Consider the following 16538-nt stretch of genomic DNA (forward strand, 5'->3'; position numbering starts at 1 on the left):
TTCCTAAAGACCAACTTTAGGAACCCACCCCCAACCTCCAGGGACTCCATCACCTGATGAGGTGCTCCAACTAGGCCAGCTCTGCCTTTCCACGACTGATAGTCTCTGTTTCTGTGTGAGCCATGCCCTCTCTAATGAGTTCTGACTCACTGGGGTAGGGTGGGGAGTGCAGTGGCTCTTATGAAGTTCTTTCTTTTTTATTCTCCCACCACTATAGAAGGAATAACTTCTCTCTAGTTTCTGTATCTATTAGAATCTTCTTCAACCAATTTTAGAGAAAATTTGATTTTCTCTATCAAGATTACTGATGGGGTTCCTGTCTCCTGACCGGATTCTGACTGATATATGGGGGTATGCTGCTCATGAGAGGTTTCTTTAAAAGTAAGGAATAAACTACTTCCTAGAAGCTGTGTTTCATCAGGAAGGACCACTGTGTTAGAATTATGGTTCACATAAATATTTGAAGTTTCAGAAAGAGCAAATGAGAAAAACAACACTGGGGTGAATGTGTGGAAGGAAACGAGAGAATGATTTGATAGAGTTTTGGTAGCTGACCTGATTGAAACCATGGTGGTGGTTGTGGGAATCTTTAGATCAATAAATACTAGTTTATTCACATGCTTCAAAAAAAATACAAAAGGAGGTGATCACTGTGTCAGATTCCCAGGAACCTTCCAGAGCTAGTTTGCAGCTAAATGGTCTAATATATAAACATCTCTCTCTCTTTTACATATTTAGCATTCTTTTTTTTTTTTAAAGATTTTATTTACTTATTTATTTGTCAGAGAAAGCACAAGCAGGGGGAGCAGCAGGCAGAGGGAAAAGCAGACTCCCCACTGAGCAAGGAGCCCGATGCGGGACTTGATCCTAGGATCCTGGGATCATGACCTGAGCCGCACTTAACCAACTGAGCCACCCAGATGTCCCGACATATTTAGCATTCTTCTGCATTTTGCTTTGTTCACCTAAAAGTATATCTTGGAAATCTTTGTATGTTTGTTCAGTTTTTTCTGTCCTTAATTTTTTTTAAATTGAAGTAAACATATTGTAAATATCTTTTTCCTTTGAACTGGCTGTGTACTGTTTCACACCGTGGCTGTCCAACACTGTGGAAGCATCTCTGGGTTGAGTACAATTCTGTACCATCATAAACAGCGTTGCAGTAAACATCTATGTACATATGTATTTGTACATATGTAAGAGTGTATCTTAGATAAATTACTAAAAGTGGCATGACTGACTCAGATCATGTACTTTTTAAACTTTTTATTTTGAGATAATTACAGAATCATAGAAAGTTGCAAAACTACTAGAGAGGTCCCAGGTGTTCCCTACCCAATTTCTCCTAATGACATCATCTTATATAACTATAGTACAATATTGAAACCAGGACATTGATACAACCTACAATCTTGTTTAGATTTCCCACCAGTTTTACATGCCCTCATCTGTGAGTGTGTGTGTATGATTCTATGCAATTTTATCACAAGTAGACTTGTGTAACCACCACCAAAGACAAGATGCAAAACCGTTCCATCAGTGCAAAGATCCTTTTTGTGCTACACCTTTATAGCCACACCCACAGTGTCCCCTTCTCCATCTCCCCATTCCTGCTCCTGGTAAGCAACTAATCTGCTCTCCAGTTCTATAATTTTGTCATTTTGAGAATACAGTAGACCCTTCTTATCTGCGGTTTCACTCTCTGCAGGTTACAGTTACTCATGGTCAACAGCTGTCTGGAGGGAGACGGTCCTTCTGATCATGTCAAGAGGTCAGTAGTAGCCTAACGCTATGTCACAGTGTCATCACCTCACTTCACCTCATCACGTAGGCATTTTATCATCTCACATCTTCACAAGAAAAAGAAGGGTGAGTACAGTAGTAGTTTGAGAGACTACATTTTACATAACTTTTATTACAGTATGGTTATAATGGTTCTCTTTTATTTTTATACTAACTAAATAATAGTTATCTGTTTTAGTTATTAATCTTTTACTGTGCCTAATTTATAAATTAAAGTTGATCATAGGTATGTGTGTATAGGAAAAAACAATATATATGGGGTTCGGTACTATCTCTGGTTTCAGGCATCCACCGGGGGTCTTGGAACATATCCCCCGCAGATAAGGGGGAACTACTGTTTTATATAAATGGAATCACATAACACGTAACCTCTGAGGTTGGCTTTTCTCATGTAGCGTAGTTCCCTTGAGATCCATGCAACAGTTGCATGTGTCAGGAGTTGTTCTTTCTTATTTCTGAGCAGTGGTCACTGATATGCCTTTCACCTACTGAAGGGTGTTAGGTTGTTTCCATCATTTGGCTATTACAAATACATCTCTGAACATTCATATATACATTTCTGTGTGTTTCTTTTCTGGGATAAATGTCTAAGACTATGGTTGCTGGGTTGTATGGTAAGTATATTTTAGTTTTTTAAAGAAACTGTCAAAAACTAATTTCCAGAATGTTGGTACCATTGTGCATTCTCACTAGCTGTGTATGAGAGATCCAGTTTCTCCACATCCTTGCCTGCATTTTATATTGTCATGATTTAGGAGTTTAGCTATTTTAATAGATGTAGTGATGTATCTTAATGGTTTTAATTAGAATGTTCCCAGTGGCTAATGATGTTGAACATATCTTCAGGTACTAATTTGCTATCTGTATATTCTCTTTGGTGAAATGTGTGTTCATATCTTGCCCATTTTCTAATTTGATTTTGGTTTTCTTTTTACTGTTGAGTTCTTTATACAGGTAGTTCTCACTTTTCACAGTTCTAATGTGCATGACTTCCTTTTTTTCCTTTGTTTGGAACAGTTCTTTTTTTTCCCCACTAGCTTTATTGACATATAATTGACATGTAACATTGGGTAAATCTAAGGTGTACAATATGATAATTTGATACTGTATATGTTGTGAAATGTTTACTACAATAAGATTAGTTAACACATCCTTTGCCTCACATAATTACCTTTTCTGTTGTTGTTATGGTGGCATTTAAGATCCACAGTTCAAGCAACTTTCAAGTATGAATACACTATCATTAACTAAAGTCATCCTACTATATATTAGATTCCCAGAACTTACTTCTCTGGAAGTTTGTATGCTTTGACCAATATCTCATAATTTCTCTCACTGCCCAGTCCCTGGCAACCACCATTCTACTCTCTGCTTCTGTGAATTTGACTCCTTGAGAGTCCTCATTTAAGTGAGATCAGACAGTATTTGTCTTTCTCTGTCTGACTTATTTCACTTAATGGCCTCAAGGTCCAGCTATGTCACAAATGATAGGATTTCCTTTTATTTTATGGCTAAATAATATTCATATACCCCATTTTTATTCATTCATTCATTGGTGGACATTTCAGTTGTTTCTATGTCTTGGCTATTGTGAATAATGGTGCAGTAGACATAAAAGTACAGATATCTCTTAGGATTAGTGATTCAGTATCCTTTGGATATATACCCAGAAGTGGAATTCCTGGATCATATGGTAGTTCTATTTTTAGTTTTCTGAGGAATCTCCATACTGTCTACTACAGTAGCTGTACCAGTTTACCCTATTCCCACCAGTAGTGCACAAGGTTCCCTTTTCTCCACATTCTTACCACACTTATTATCTCTTGTCTTTTTAATAATAGTCATCCTAACAGGTGTGCGGTGACATCTTATTGGTTTTGGTTTGCATTTTCCTGATGATGAGTAATGTTGAGCAGCTGTTCATGTATCTGTTGGCCATTAGTATATTTTCTTTGGAAAAATGTTATTCAGGTCTTTTGCCCATTTTTAAATTGGATTATTTTATTTTTTGCTACTGGGTTGTATGAGTTCGTTATATGTTTTGGGTATTATTACCCCCTAACAGATATTTGGCTTGGATGTATTTTCTCCCATTTGGTAGATTGCCTTCTCATTTTGTTGTATGTTTCGTTTGCTCTGCAGAAGTTTCTTTGGTTTGATGTAGTCCCATTTGTTAATTTTTACTTTTGTTGCTTGTGCTTTTGGTGTCATATCTAAACAATCATTTCTAAAATCAGTGTCAGAGAGCTTTTGTCATATGTTTTCATCTAGGAATTTTAAGGTTTCAGGTCTTACATACAAGTTCTTAATCTACTTTGAGTTAATTTTTGTGAGTGGTCAAAGATAGGGGTCTATTTTCATTCTTTTGCATATACGTATCCAGTTTTTCCAGCACCCATATTGAAGAGACTGCTTTTTGCCCATTGAGTATTCTTGTCTTCCTTATCAAATATTAGTTACTTTATATGCATTGGTTTATTTCTGGGCTTCTGATTCTGTTTCATTGGTCTATGTGTCTGTTTTTATGCCAGTACCACTGTGTTGTTTTGGTTTTGGTTTTGTTTTGGTTACTATAGCTTTGTAATATAGTTTGAAATCAGGAGGTGTAATGCCTCCTGCTTTGTTCTTTCTCAAGATTACTTTGGGTATTTCAGGGGTTTTTTTTGCAGTTCTATACAAATTTCAGTGTTGTTTTTTTCTATTTCTGTGAAATATGCCATTGGAATTTTGATAGAGATTGCATTGAATCTATAGATGGCTTCGGGTAGTATAGACATTTTAACAATATTAACTCTCTGATCCATGAACATAAGATATCTTTCCATTTATTTGTGTCTTTAATTTTTTTCAGCCATATCTTAAAAGTTTTCAGTGTATAGATCTTTTACTTTTTTGGTTAAAATTACTTCTAAGTATTTTATTGTATTTGATGCTATTGTAAATGGGATGGTTTTCTTTACTTCTTTTTCAGATAGTTCATTGTTAGTGTATAGAAAAACAACTGATTTTTTAAAAAATTCCAGTTAACATACAGTATAATATTAATTTCAAGTGTACAATATAGTGATTCAACACTTCCATGCATCAGCCAGTGCTCATCACAAGTGCCCTCCTTAATCCCCATCACCTGTTTCACCCATCCCCCACTCACCTCCCCTCTGGTAACCATCAGTTTATTCTCTATAGTTAAGAGTCTGTTTCTTGGTGTGCCTCTCTTTTTCCCTTTGCTCATTTGTTTTGTTTCTTAAATTCCACATGTAAGTGAAATCATGTGGTATTTGTCTTTCTCAGACTTATTTTGCTTAGCATAATACTCTGTAGCTCCATCCATGTCTTTGCAAATGGCAAGATTTATTTCCATTGTGTGTGTGTGTGTGTGTGTGTGTATCGTATCGTATATATGTATATATATATCACATCTTTATCCATTCATCAATCAATGGACACTTGGGCTATTTCCATAATTTAGCTACTCTAGATAATGCTGCTATAAACATCAGGGTGCATGTAACCCCTTGAATTAGTATTTTTTGTATTCTTTGGGTAAATACCTAGTCATGCGATTGCTGGATTGTAGGTAGGTTAGTTCTATCTTTAACTTTTTGAGGAGCCTCCATACTGTTTTCCAGAGTGGCTGCAGCAGTTTGCATTTATGCATCTATATTCATCAGGGATATTGGCCTGGAGTTTTCTTTCCTTGTAGTATCCTTATCTGTTTTGGAATCTAGGTAATGCTGGCCACATAAAATGAGTTTGGGAATGTTCCCTCCTCTTAATTTTTTTTGGGAGAGTTTGAGAAGAATTGGCATTTTATTCTTCTTTAAATATTTTGTAGAATTCATGAGCGAAGCCACTTGGTCCTGGCTTTTCTTTGTTGGGAGATTGTTGATTACTGGTTCAGTCTGCCTACTAGTAATTGGTCTGTTCAGGTTTCTTATATTTTTATAATTCAGTCTAGCTAGGTGTATGTTTCTGGGAATTTATCCATTTTTTGTAGGTTGTGCTGTTGTTAGCATATAATTTTTCATAATAGTCTCATGATTTTTTGTATTTCTGTGGTATCTAGCTTTTTTTTTTTTTTTTTTTTTTTTTAGAGAGAGAGCATGTGTGCACACATATGGGACTTGGGGATAGGGGTTAGGGGCAGAGGGAAAGGGAGAGAGAGAATCTTAAGCAGGCTCCACACTCACCTGAGCCTTATGCAGGGCTTGATCTCATGATGCTGAGATCATGACCTGAACCAAAATCAAGAGTTGGATGCTTACCCATCTGAGCCACCCAGGCGCCCCTGCAGTATCCATTTTAATATCTTATTTTTCATTTATAATTTTATTTATTTGAGTCCTCTCTTTTCTTGGTAAGTCTAGCTAAAGGTTTGTTAATTTTACCTTTTGACAAAAACAACTCTTTAGTTTTGTTGAAGTATTTTATTGTTTTTCTATTCCCTATTTCATGTATTTCTGCTCTGATCTTTGTTATTTCCTTCCATCTACTAACTTTGGGCTTAGTTTTTTCTTTTTAGAATAATTCATTGAGGTATAAGGTTAGTTGTTTACTTGAGGTCTTCTTTGTTTTTTTTTTTAAATGTGGTCACTTATTTGCTATAAACTTCCCTCTTAGAATTGCTTTTGCTGTATCCCATAAGGTTTGGTATGTTGCATTTCCATTTTCATTTGTTTTAAAATATTTATTTATTTCCCTTTTGATTTCTTCTTTGACCAATTGATTGTTCAGATGTATGTTGTTTAATCTCCAGGTGTTTTTTAATTTGCCACTTTTCCTTTTATTGATTTTTAGTTTCATGCCATTGTGATCAGAAAAGATACTTGGTATGATTTCAGTATTTTTAAATTTGCTGAGAATTGTGACCTAACACATCCTGGAGTGTGTCCTGTGTGCTGATGAAAAGAATGTGTATTCTTCTGTTGGTGGTTGGAATGTTCTATATATGTTTGGTTCATTTGGTCTGAAGTACAGCTTAAGTCCAATGTTTCCGTATTGATTTTCTGTCTGGATGTTCTATCCATTGTTGAATGTGTGGTTTTGAAGTCCCCTACTATTATTGTTTTGTCTGTTTTTCCTTTAGACCTATAAGTATTTGCTGTATATATTTAGGCACTCCAATGTTGGGTGTATAAATATTTACAGTTGTTATACCCTTTAACCCTTTCATCCTTGTATAATGGTTTACGTAATTCTTCTTTGTGTATCATTGCAGTTTTTGTCTTCAAGTCTGGCTTTGTCTGCTCTAAATATGGGTACCCTTGCTTTCTTTAAGTTTCCCTTAGTGTGGACTTTTTCTATCCCTTCACTTTGAGCCTATGTATGTCCATAGAGCTGACATGAATCTTTTGGAGGCAGCATAAACTCAGGTCTCTTTTCTGTTTTTCTTATTCTTTCACCACTCTATGTCTTTTATTTTTAATTTAATTTTATTATGTTATGTTAGTCACCGTATAGTACCTCATTAGTTTTTGATGTAGTGTTCCATGATTCATTGTTTTCATGTAACACCCAGTGCCGCATGCAATATGTGCCCTCAATACCCATCACCAGGCTAACACATCCCCCCGCCCCCCTCCCCTCTAAAACCCTCGCTTTGCTTCTCAGAGTCCAGGTCTCTCATGGTTCATCTCTCCCTCCGATCTCCCCCCTTCATTTTTCCCTTCCTTCTCCTAATGTCCTCCATGTTATTCCTTATGTTCCACAAATGAGTGAAACCATATGATTATTGACTTCCTCTGCTTGACTTGTTTCACTTAGCATAATCTCCTCCAGTCCCATCCATGTGGATGTAAAAGTTGGGTAATCATCCTTTCTGATGGCTGAGTAATATTCCATTGTATATATGGACCACATCTTCTTTATCCATTCGTCTGTTGAAGGGCATCTCAGCTCTTTCCACAGTTTGGTTATTGCGGACATTGATGCTATGAACATTGGGGTGCATGTGGCCCTTCTTTTCACTACATCTGTGTCTTTGGGGTATATACCCAGTAGTGAAATTGCTGGGTCATAGGGTAGCTCTATTTTTAATTTTTTGAGAAAGCTCCACACTGTTTTCCAAAGTGGGTGTACCAACTCGCATTCCCACCAATAGTGTAAGAGGGTTCCCCTTTCTCCACAACCTCTCCAACATTTGTTGTTTCCTGCCTTGTCAATTTTTGCCATTCTAACTGGTACAAGATGGTATCTTGATGTGGTTTTGATTTGAATTTCCTGATGGCTAATGATGAAATTTTTTCATGTGCCTGTTAGCCATTTGTATGCCTTCTTTTGAGAGGTGTCTGTTCATGTCTTCTGCCCATTTTTTTGACTTGATTATTTGTTTTTTGGGTGTTGAGTTTGAGAAGTTCTTTATAGACCTTGGATATCAGCCCGTTGTCTGTAGTGTCATTTGCAAATATCTTCTCCCATTCTGTGGGTTGCCTCTTTGTTTTGTTGACTCCTTCCTTTGCTGTGCAGAAGCTTTTCATCTTGATGACGTCCCAAAAGTTCATTTTTGCTTCGTTTCACTTGCCTTTGGAGATGTATCTTGAAAGAAGTTGCTGTGGCTGATGTTGAAGAGGTTATTGCCCTATGATCACCTCTAGGATTTTGATGGATTCCTGTCTCACATTGAGGTCTTTCATCCATTTTGAGTTTATCTTTGTGTATGGTGTTAGAGAATGGTCGAATTTCATTCTTCTGCATATAGCTGTCCAATTTTCCCAGCACCATTTGTTGAAGAGACTGTCTTTTTTCCATTGTACATTTTTTCCTGCTTTGTCAAAGATTATTTGACCATAGTGTTGAGGGTCCATATCTGGGCTCTCTATTCTGTTCCATTGGTCTATATGTCTGTTTTTGTGCCAGTACCATGCTGTCTTGATGATCACAGCTTTGCATTATAGCTTGAAATCGAGCAGCGTGATGCCCCCAGCTTTGTTTTTTCTTTTTCAACATTTACTTGGCGATTTGGAGTCTTTTCTGATTCCATACAAATTTTAGGATTCTTTGTTCCAGTACTTTGAAAAATGTCATTGGAATTTTGATCAGGATGGCGTTGAAGGTATAGATTGCTCTCGGCAGCATTGACATTTTAACAATGTTTATTCTTCCGATCCATGAGCATGGAATGTTTTTCCATCTTTTTGTGTCTTCTTCAATTTCTTTCATGAGTGTTCTGTAGTTCCTTAGAATATAGATCCTTTACCTCTTTGGATAGGTTTATTCTGAGGTATCTTATGGTTTTTGGTGCTATTGTAAATGGAATCGTTTCTCTAATTTCTCTTTCTACAGTTGCGTTGTTAGTGTATAAGAAAACAACTGATTTCTGTGCATTGATTTTGTATCCGGACACATTACTGAATTGCTGTATGAGTTCTAGTAATTTGGGGGTGGAGTCTTTTGGATTTTCCACATAAAATCTCATGTCATCTGCGAAGAGAGAGAGTTTGACTTCTTCTTTGCCAACTTGAATACATTTTATTTCTTTTTGTTGTCTGATTGCTATTGCTAGGACTTCTAGTACTATGTTGAACAATAGTGGCGAGAGTGGGCATCCTTGTCATGTTCCTGATCTTGAGGGAAAGGCTCTCAGCTTTTCCCCATTGAGGATGATATTCGCTGTGGGTTTTTCATAGATGGATTTTATGAACTTGAGGAATGTTCCCTCTATCCCTATACTCTGAAGAGTTTTAATCGGGAAAGGATGTTGTATTTTGTCAAATGCTTTTTCTGCATCAATTGAGAGGACCATATGGTTCCTCTCTCTCCTCTTATTAATGTGTTCTATCACACTGATTGATTTGCGAATGTTGAACCCTTGCATCCCTTGCATATTTACAATTGTTAGATCTTCTTGTTGGATAGACTCTTTAATAGTTATATAGTGTCCTTCTGTGTCTTTAACTACAGTCTTAAGCTTAAAATTTAATTTGTCTGATATAAGAATTGCTACCCCAGCTTTCTTTTGAGGTCCGCTGGCATGGAAGATGGATCTCCATCCCTTCACTTTCAGTCTGCATGTATCTTTAGGTTCAAAATGAGTCTCTTGTAGACAGCATATGGATGGGTCTTGTCTTTTTATCCAATCTGCAACCCTGTGCCCTTTTAAGGGAGCATTTAGTCTGTTCACATTGAGAGTGATTATTGAAAGATATGAATTTATTGTCATCATGTTGCCTGTGAAGTCCTTGTTTCTATAGATTGTCTCTGTAAATTTCTGTTCTGTATCACTCTTGGGGTCTTTCTCCTTTTATAGAACCCCCCTTAATATTTCTTGCAGGGCCAGCTTAGTGGTCACATATTCTTTTAGTTTCTGCCGGTCTTGGAAGCTCTGCATCTCTCCATCCATTCTAAATGAGCCTTGGCGGATAAAGTATTCTTGGCTGCATGTTCTTCTCGTTTAGTACCCTGAATATGTCTTGCCAGGCCTTTCTGGCTTGCCAGGTCTCTGTGAATAGGTCTGATGTTATTTGGATGTTCCTCTCTCTGTACGTAAGGAATCTCTTCCCCCTAACTGCCCTTAAGATGGTTTCCTTGGTTCTAAGATTTGCAAGTTTTACTATTACATGCCGGGGTGTTGGCCTGCTTTCCTTGATCTTGGGAGGGGTCCTCTCTGCCACTAGGACAGACATGAATGTTTGTTTCATTCCCCAGATTAGGGAAGTTCTCAGCTATGATTTGCTCAAATATATCTTCTAGTCCTCTCTCTCTCTCCACCCCCTCAGGGATCCCAATAATACTGACATTGGAAAGTTTCATGGCATCACTTATTTCTTTAATTCTGTTGTCATTGATTTTGAGCTGTTTTTTCCAGGCCTCCTCTTTTTCCTTCTTTTTTATCAATTGGTCTTCTAGATCACTAATTCATTTTTCTGCCTCATTTACCCTAGCTGTTAGAGTGTCTAGATTAGATTGGATCTCATTGATAGCATTTTTAAGTTCTGCCAATTCAGCTTTCGTTTCTGCCCTTAGAGATTCTATATTGCCATTAATTGATTTTTCCATCCTAGCTATCGTCTTCATAACTATACCCTGAAGTCCATTTCCAACATCTTGGTTATATCTGTATCCATTTGTAAATCTGTGGCAGAAGTCACAGTCTCTGAGTTTTTCCTATTTTGGGGGTTCCTCCTCCTATTCATTCTCAAAACCAGCCACCTGCAATATTGTTTGTAGAGATCTCACGCTGATTTCGTGTATGTTCAGAGCGGTCTGGTAGATATCCAGCTCAGTTCAGGGGACTGGTTGGAAGAGGGTCCCCTACACCTCTGCCATCTTTTCCTCCCAGCCACTCTGTCTTTTGATTGGAGAATTATCCCATTTACATTTAAAGGAATTACTGATAGGTAAGGACTTACTAATGCCATAGTTCATTATTTTCTGGCTGTTTTGTAGTTTCTTTGTTCTTTCTTCCTCTCTTGCTGTCTTCCTTTGTGAATTGATGATTTTTTTTTGTAGCAATATACTTTGATTCCCTTCTCATTATCTTGTGTTCATCCACTGTAGGTTTTTGCTTTATAGTTACCTTGAGGCTCACATGAGACATCTTTGAGATATAACAATCAATTGTGAGCTGATAACAACTTAACTTTGATTGCATTAAAAAAACTATTGTTTTTACACACATGCCCATATTTTATGTTTTTGATGTCACAGTTTCAATCTTCTTATATTGTGTACCCATTAACAAGTTATTGTAGCTATATTTATTTTTGTACTTCTGTCCTTTAACTTTTATATTAGAGTTAAATGATTAACACATCACCGTGTTACAATATTGGAGTATTTAGAATTTGATTCTGTAGTTATCTTTACTAGTGTGTGTTATATTTTCATATTTTCATGTTACTAGTTAGCATCCTTTCATTTCAGCTTGAAGAATTCCTTTCAGCATCTTTTGTAAGGCAGGCCTAGTGGTGATGAATTGCATCGGTTTTGTTTCTCTGGGAAAGTCTTCATTTCTTTAAATCTCTTTTTCATTTCTAAAGAATAATTGTCAACTAGAGTATTCTTCGTTGGCAGTGTTTTCCTCTTAGCACTTTGAATATATCATCCCACCTTCTCCCAGCCTGTAAGGTTTCTGCTGAGAAATCCACTGATAGCCTTATGGATGTTCCTTGTAAGTGATAAGCTTCTTTTCCCTGGCTGCTTTCAAGATTCTGTCTTTGTTTTTTTGACAGTTTTATTATACTTTGTCTTGGAGAAGATCTCTTGGAGTTGAATTTGTTTGGGGACCTATTAGCTTCCTGAATTCGGATGTGCAAATCTTCCACCAGTTTTGGGAGGTTCTAAGCCATTGTTTCTTTAAATATGTGTTCTGCCTCCCTTTGCCTCTCTTCTTCTGGGACTCCAATAATGCATAGATTGTTCCTTTTGTTTTATTTTATTTTTAAGATTTCAGTATTTATTTGAGAGAGAATGGGAGAGAGCATGAGAGGGAAGAGGGTCAGAGGGAGAAGCAGACTCCTCATTGAGCAGGGAGCCCAATGTGGGGCTCAGTCCCAGGACTCTGGGATTATGACCTGAGCTGAAGGCAGTCGCTTAACCAACTGAGCCACCAAGGTGCCCCAGATTGTTCCTTTTATTGATGTTTAATTATTCCCTTGTCTATCTCTTCCTGTCTTTTTCTTTTTGTTTTTGTTCCTCTGGTTGGATAATTTCAAATGACCTATTTTAGGGTTTACTGATTCTTTCTTCCACTTGGTCCAGTCTGCTGTTGAAGCCCTCTATTGAATTCTTTGTTATAGCCATTGTATTCTTCAGCCTCAAAATTTCTGTTTAGTTCTTTATGTTTTCTATCTCTTTGTTACTTCTCAGTTTGTTCTTTTATTGTTTTCCTGGTTTCATTGAATTGTTTGTGTCCTTTGTAGCTTTCTGAGCATCTTTAGAACAATTATTTTGAATCCTTTGTCAGACAATTCATGTATTTCCATTTCTTTGTATTCAGTTAATGGGAGTTTACTGTGTTCCATTGGTGGTGTCATGTTTTCTTTATTCTTCATGCCTACTTTCCGCAGTCATACAGCTAAGAATCACATTTTCCATGTATTGTCCATAATTATTGTCATATCTAATGAGTATTATAATAATACAGTTGATAATAATTGTTATTTTCCATTTCCATCTCCAAATAGATGCCATTTGAATTGAAGCAGTTACCATTCTATTGTGAAAGTGTAAGGGTTTAACTTGACCATTTGCTAGCTGTCACTTGGTATGTTTGCATGGAAGTGTCAACAAAGATGCCACAAATCATTGTGTATATTTTGTCACCAAAAATATAGCTGTGAATCTGCTTAAATAGTTGTATAATTGGCATCTTTATTATGTTGAGTCTTCTAATCCATGAAAACAGTATGTATTCCACTTATTAAGTTTTCTTTGATGTTTTTATCAGTATTTTATAGTTTTCAGCATGTAAGTTCTATTAGATTTATACCTAAATATTTCTCCTTTTTTTGAGTGATTATAAATGGCATTGTATTTTTAATTTCAGCCTCTTTGTGTTTATTGCTAGTATATAGAAATACAAGTGATGTTTTTATGTTGATTTTATATCCTGCAATCTTGCTAAACTCATTTGGAAGTGTTGTTTATTTGTTTTGGTTTTGGTTTTGGTAGATTCCTTGGTACTTTCCATGTAGATCATTATGTCATTCGCAAATAGAGCCAGTTTTATTTTTTCCTTTTCAATCTGTGTGCCTTTTATTTCTTGCCTTATTGCAATGGTTAAAATTTCCACGAATATGTTGAATCAGAGATGTACTGCTTAAAAAAAAAAACAACTTACAGTCAAAATGTACACCAGGGGGATGTCTCGGTGGCTCAGTCATTAAGCGTCTGCCTTTGGCTCAGATCATGGTCCCAGGGTCCTGGGATTGAGCCCCGCATTGGGCTTCTTGCTCGGCGGGAAGCCTGCCTCTCCCTCTCCCATTCCCCCTGCTTGTGTTCCATTTCTCGCTGTCTCTCTCCCTCTCTCTGTCAAATAAATAAAGTAAATCTTAAAAAAAAAAAAGTGCACCAGGGATTGTGATCTAAAATACCCTAGGACCAGGCAAATAATATGTATAAATTGGGTAAAGTAGTAGTAATTAATGGGAATGTATATTGGAGAATATATGTACCTCCTAAAGAAAGAGATAAAAGATAACCAAATCCAAAGACTTAAAAACCACTGTTTTTTGCTTTTGTTTTTTTTCTGGCCAAACAAAATGTATTTTCAAGCAGGATTTGGCTGAAGATAATCATTGGTCTCCAGCCTCTGCATGGAGTTGCATTCAAAGAAAATGCAAATCGAACTCTACAAGCCTTGAATAATACCTTAGATTCTACATGTGCCAAATAAGAGCCCTACTTTCTGTGGATTATAATCAGATCATATTGAGATAAGGATTAAGACTCAGTTGGCAACAGAGGTTATATTGGTTAGCTATTCATGTATAACGTACCACCCCTAAACTATTTATTATTGCATTTATTCTTAAGCTGTGGGTCAATTGGTCAAGGCAAAATTTCAAAATTGCAATTCAATCTTATACACATTTTCTGCAAATTACTAAATCCTTCTCTCCCTATTTATGGAAAGTATTGTATTAGTTTTCCAGAGTTACCATGACAAAATACTCCAGACTTGGTGGCTTAAAGAACAGAAATTGATTTTTCACAATTCTTGAGGCTAGAAGTCTAAGATCAAGGTGTCAGCAGGGTTGGTTTCTTCTGAGTCCTTTCTCATTCGCTTATAGATGGCTGTCTTCTCCCTATGTCTTTCTGTGGTTTTCCCTGTGTGAATGTCTGTATTCTAAGGTTCTCTTCTTATAAGAACACTGGTCATGTTGGATTAGGAGTCACTCTAATGACCTCATATTAACTTAATGACCTTTTTAAAATCTTGTTTCTAAATAGAGTCACATTATAGTTTTTTCATGTGTCATCATGAAATTTTTAGCAGGCCCTTTACTTTTCTGCTCCCTCTTATATGACAGTACCATAGTTACTTAAGTCATAAACCCTGGCTTAATTTAATTCAGATATTAAAATGTATAGTTAATCAAAACTCAAATTTGATTTAATGCCACATCCTCACACCCTTCCTGGCTGCTTGGAAGCACTGAGTGGGGAGGGGTCAGGGTTTGGCAGCTTTTCTATTTCTCCATTTCCTCCTCCCTAAAGTTGACCTGCCCCTCTACCCCCACTTCAACTCCAACCCTGGAGCTGGGAGGGAGGAATAGTTAGACATGGAAAATTCCTATAGGGACTGGTACCCTTGGGAGCTGACTTCACACTCTTTGAGCCCAGCATAGGCTCAAAGCAGACTATGGCTCTTGTGGGTATATTTTGTGGATTGGCAGAGGTTTTATGCTGGGTGCCTCTCTTCTGCATTTCACGGAAAATTCCTCTTTTTTCCTGGCAGCATCTTGAAACAATTTCCTCCTTACCTCCAGCTTGTTGTTTTCCAAGATCAATCTGCTTCTCCAGGAGACAACCCATACCAACTCCCTCCTCCTTATGGTCTGCATCTAGTCCATGGAGAACATCTGCCCAGCTGCAGCGCAGGCCACCATTTGTGTTAGCTCTCTCTGACATGAGTTAGCACAAATTCTCTAAGACCTCCAAACTGCAAGAAACATTGTTCCAGTTCTCCCTGGGGTCCTGTGAAAAACCTTTTCATTATCCTTGAAGTGAGATGTAGTGCCTCCCCTATACCTCCAACCTCTGTTATCCCCTCACTTTCTCCCCCAGCCACAACATGGCCACCAACTCTCTCTAAAGGTGATCATCTCAAAAATATGTCTCCTCTCTGCAGGTCTTTTTACTGGATGAGGCATTTCAAAACTCCAAGAATAATTATCTGCCTTTGTGAATTATATAGATGATGATTGGGTTTTAGAATTTCGAATCTGTTGTATCTTCTATCTCAGTCAAAACTGTAGTCTTAACATCCTGTTACATTTTTTTATTACCAGTCTTCTTCAGATGAAAGTCATTAGGATTTCTAAAGTTACCGGTGTGGATAATAGGAGCTTATCTGAAGTCTCCTAGGCTATGATAAGAGGGGCATATGATACAATCTCTTCTGGGCTATAAATGAGAGAAGAATGTTCTTTTACTGAAAAGCCCAGAAAGTATTATGAGTGGCTTGTATCAGCTTACATTCTACATGGTCACATCTTATTCCATACTGAAACATTGGAAAATTAAATTTATTAATTAGCCTGCCAAATAGGGCAATGGAAAAAATGAAGTCCTTTGCTTAATCATGCCACTCTAAAACCATTTCTAAGTGAAGAATCTGATTTCTTAGTTACTTGACAAAACAACTCCTGCTTATTATCACAAAACTGTATCAGTTTAAAAATATGGAAGTTATCAATCAGCTTAGTGAAATTATCAATAATATTGGTCATTTATATGCAACAGATTTTCTCACAAAGATATAATCTTTTTTTAAAAAGGGTATTTTGATTAGTCCCTTAAAGAAATCAAAGCCCTTGAATTTAAAACTAAACTTTAGAGTCATCTTATAAAACCCACTTTATTACTATACTTTTCTAGTTATTTATAATTTCATCTTAAAAGATTTTTCAGTGCCTCAATATTGGTGACAATTTTAGCTCTTATTGTCAACAACCACTATTTCAGAGGAAAAGTAGCTTTGGTACATAACAAACCACAGAAAAACTTAATGGTAAAAAACAATAAACATTTATTATTTTTCATGATTCTGTTAGTTGGCTGGGCAGTTCTTC

The 16538-nt window shown here is 36.8% G+C and overlaps 1 protein-coding gene across 1 annotated transcript in view; it reads left to right on the forward strand.

Annotated features, from left to right (window-relative positions):
• CDC73 (cell division cycle 73) overlaps window positions 1–16538 on the forward strand; it is a 194481-nt gene that overhangs the window by 114958 nt on the left and 62985 nt on the right. The window contains exon 16 of the transcript XR_012375657.1: window positions 1709–1869. The gene's annotated coding sequence lies outside the window, so the exon portion shown is untranslated. The remainder of the gene's footprint in view (window positions 1–1708; window positions 1870–16538) is intronic.

This window comes from Callorhinus ursinus, unplaced genomic scaffold (assembly GCF_003265705.2).
Source record: "Callorhinus ursinus isolate GAN/ISIS: 27379988/994484 unplaced genomic scaffold, GSC_fseal_2.0 scaffold54, whole genome shotgun sequence".
In the NCBI taxonomy this organism is placed as follows: Eukaryota; Metazoa; Chordata; class Mammalia; order Carnivora; family Otariidae; genus Callorhinus; species Callorhinus ursinus.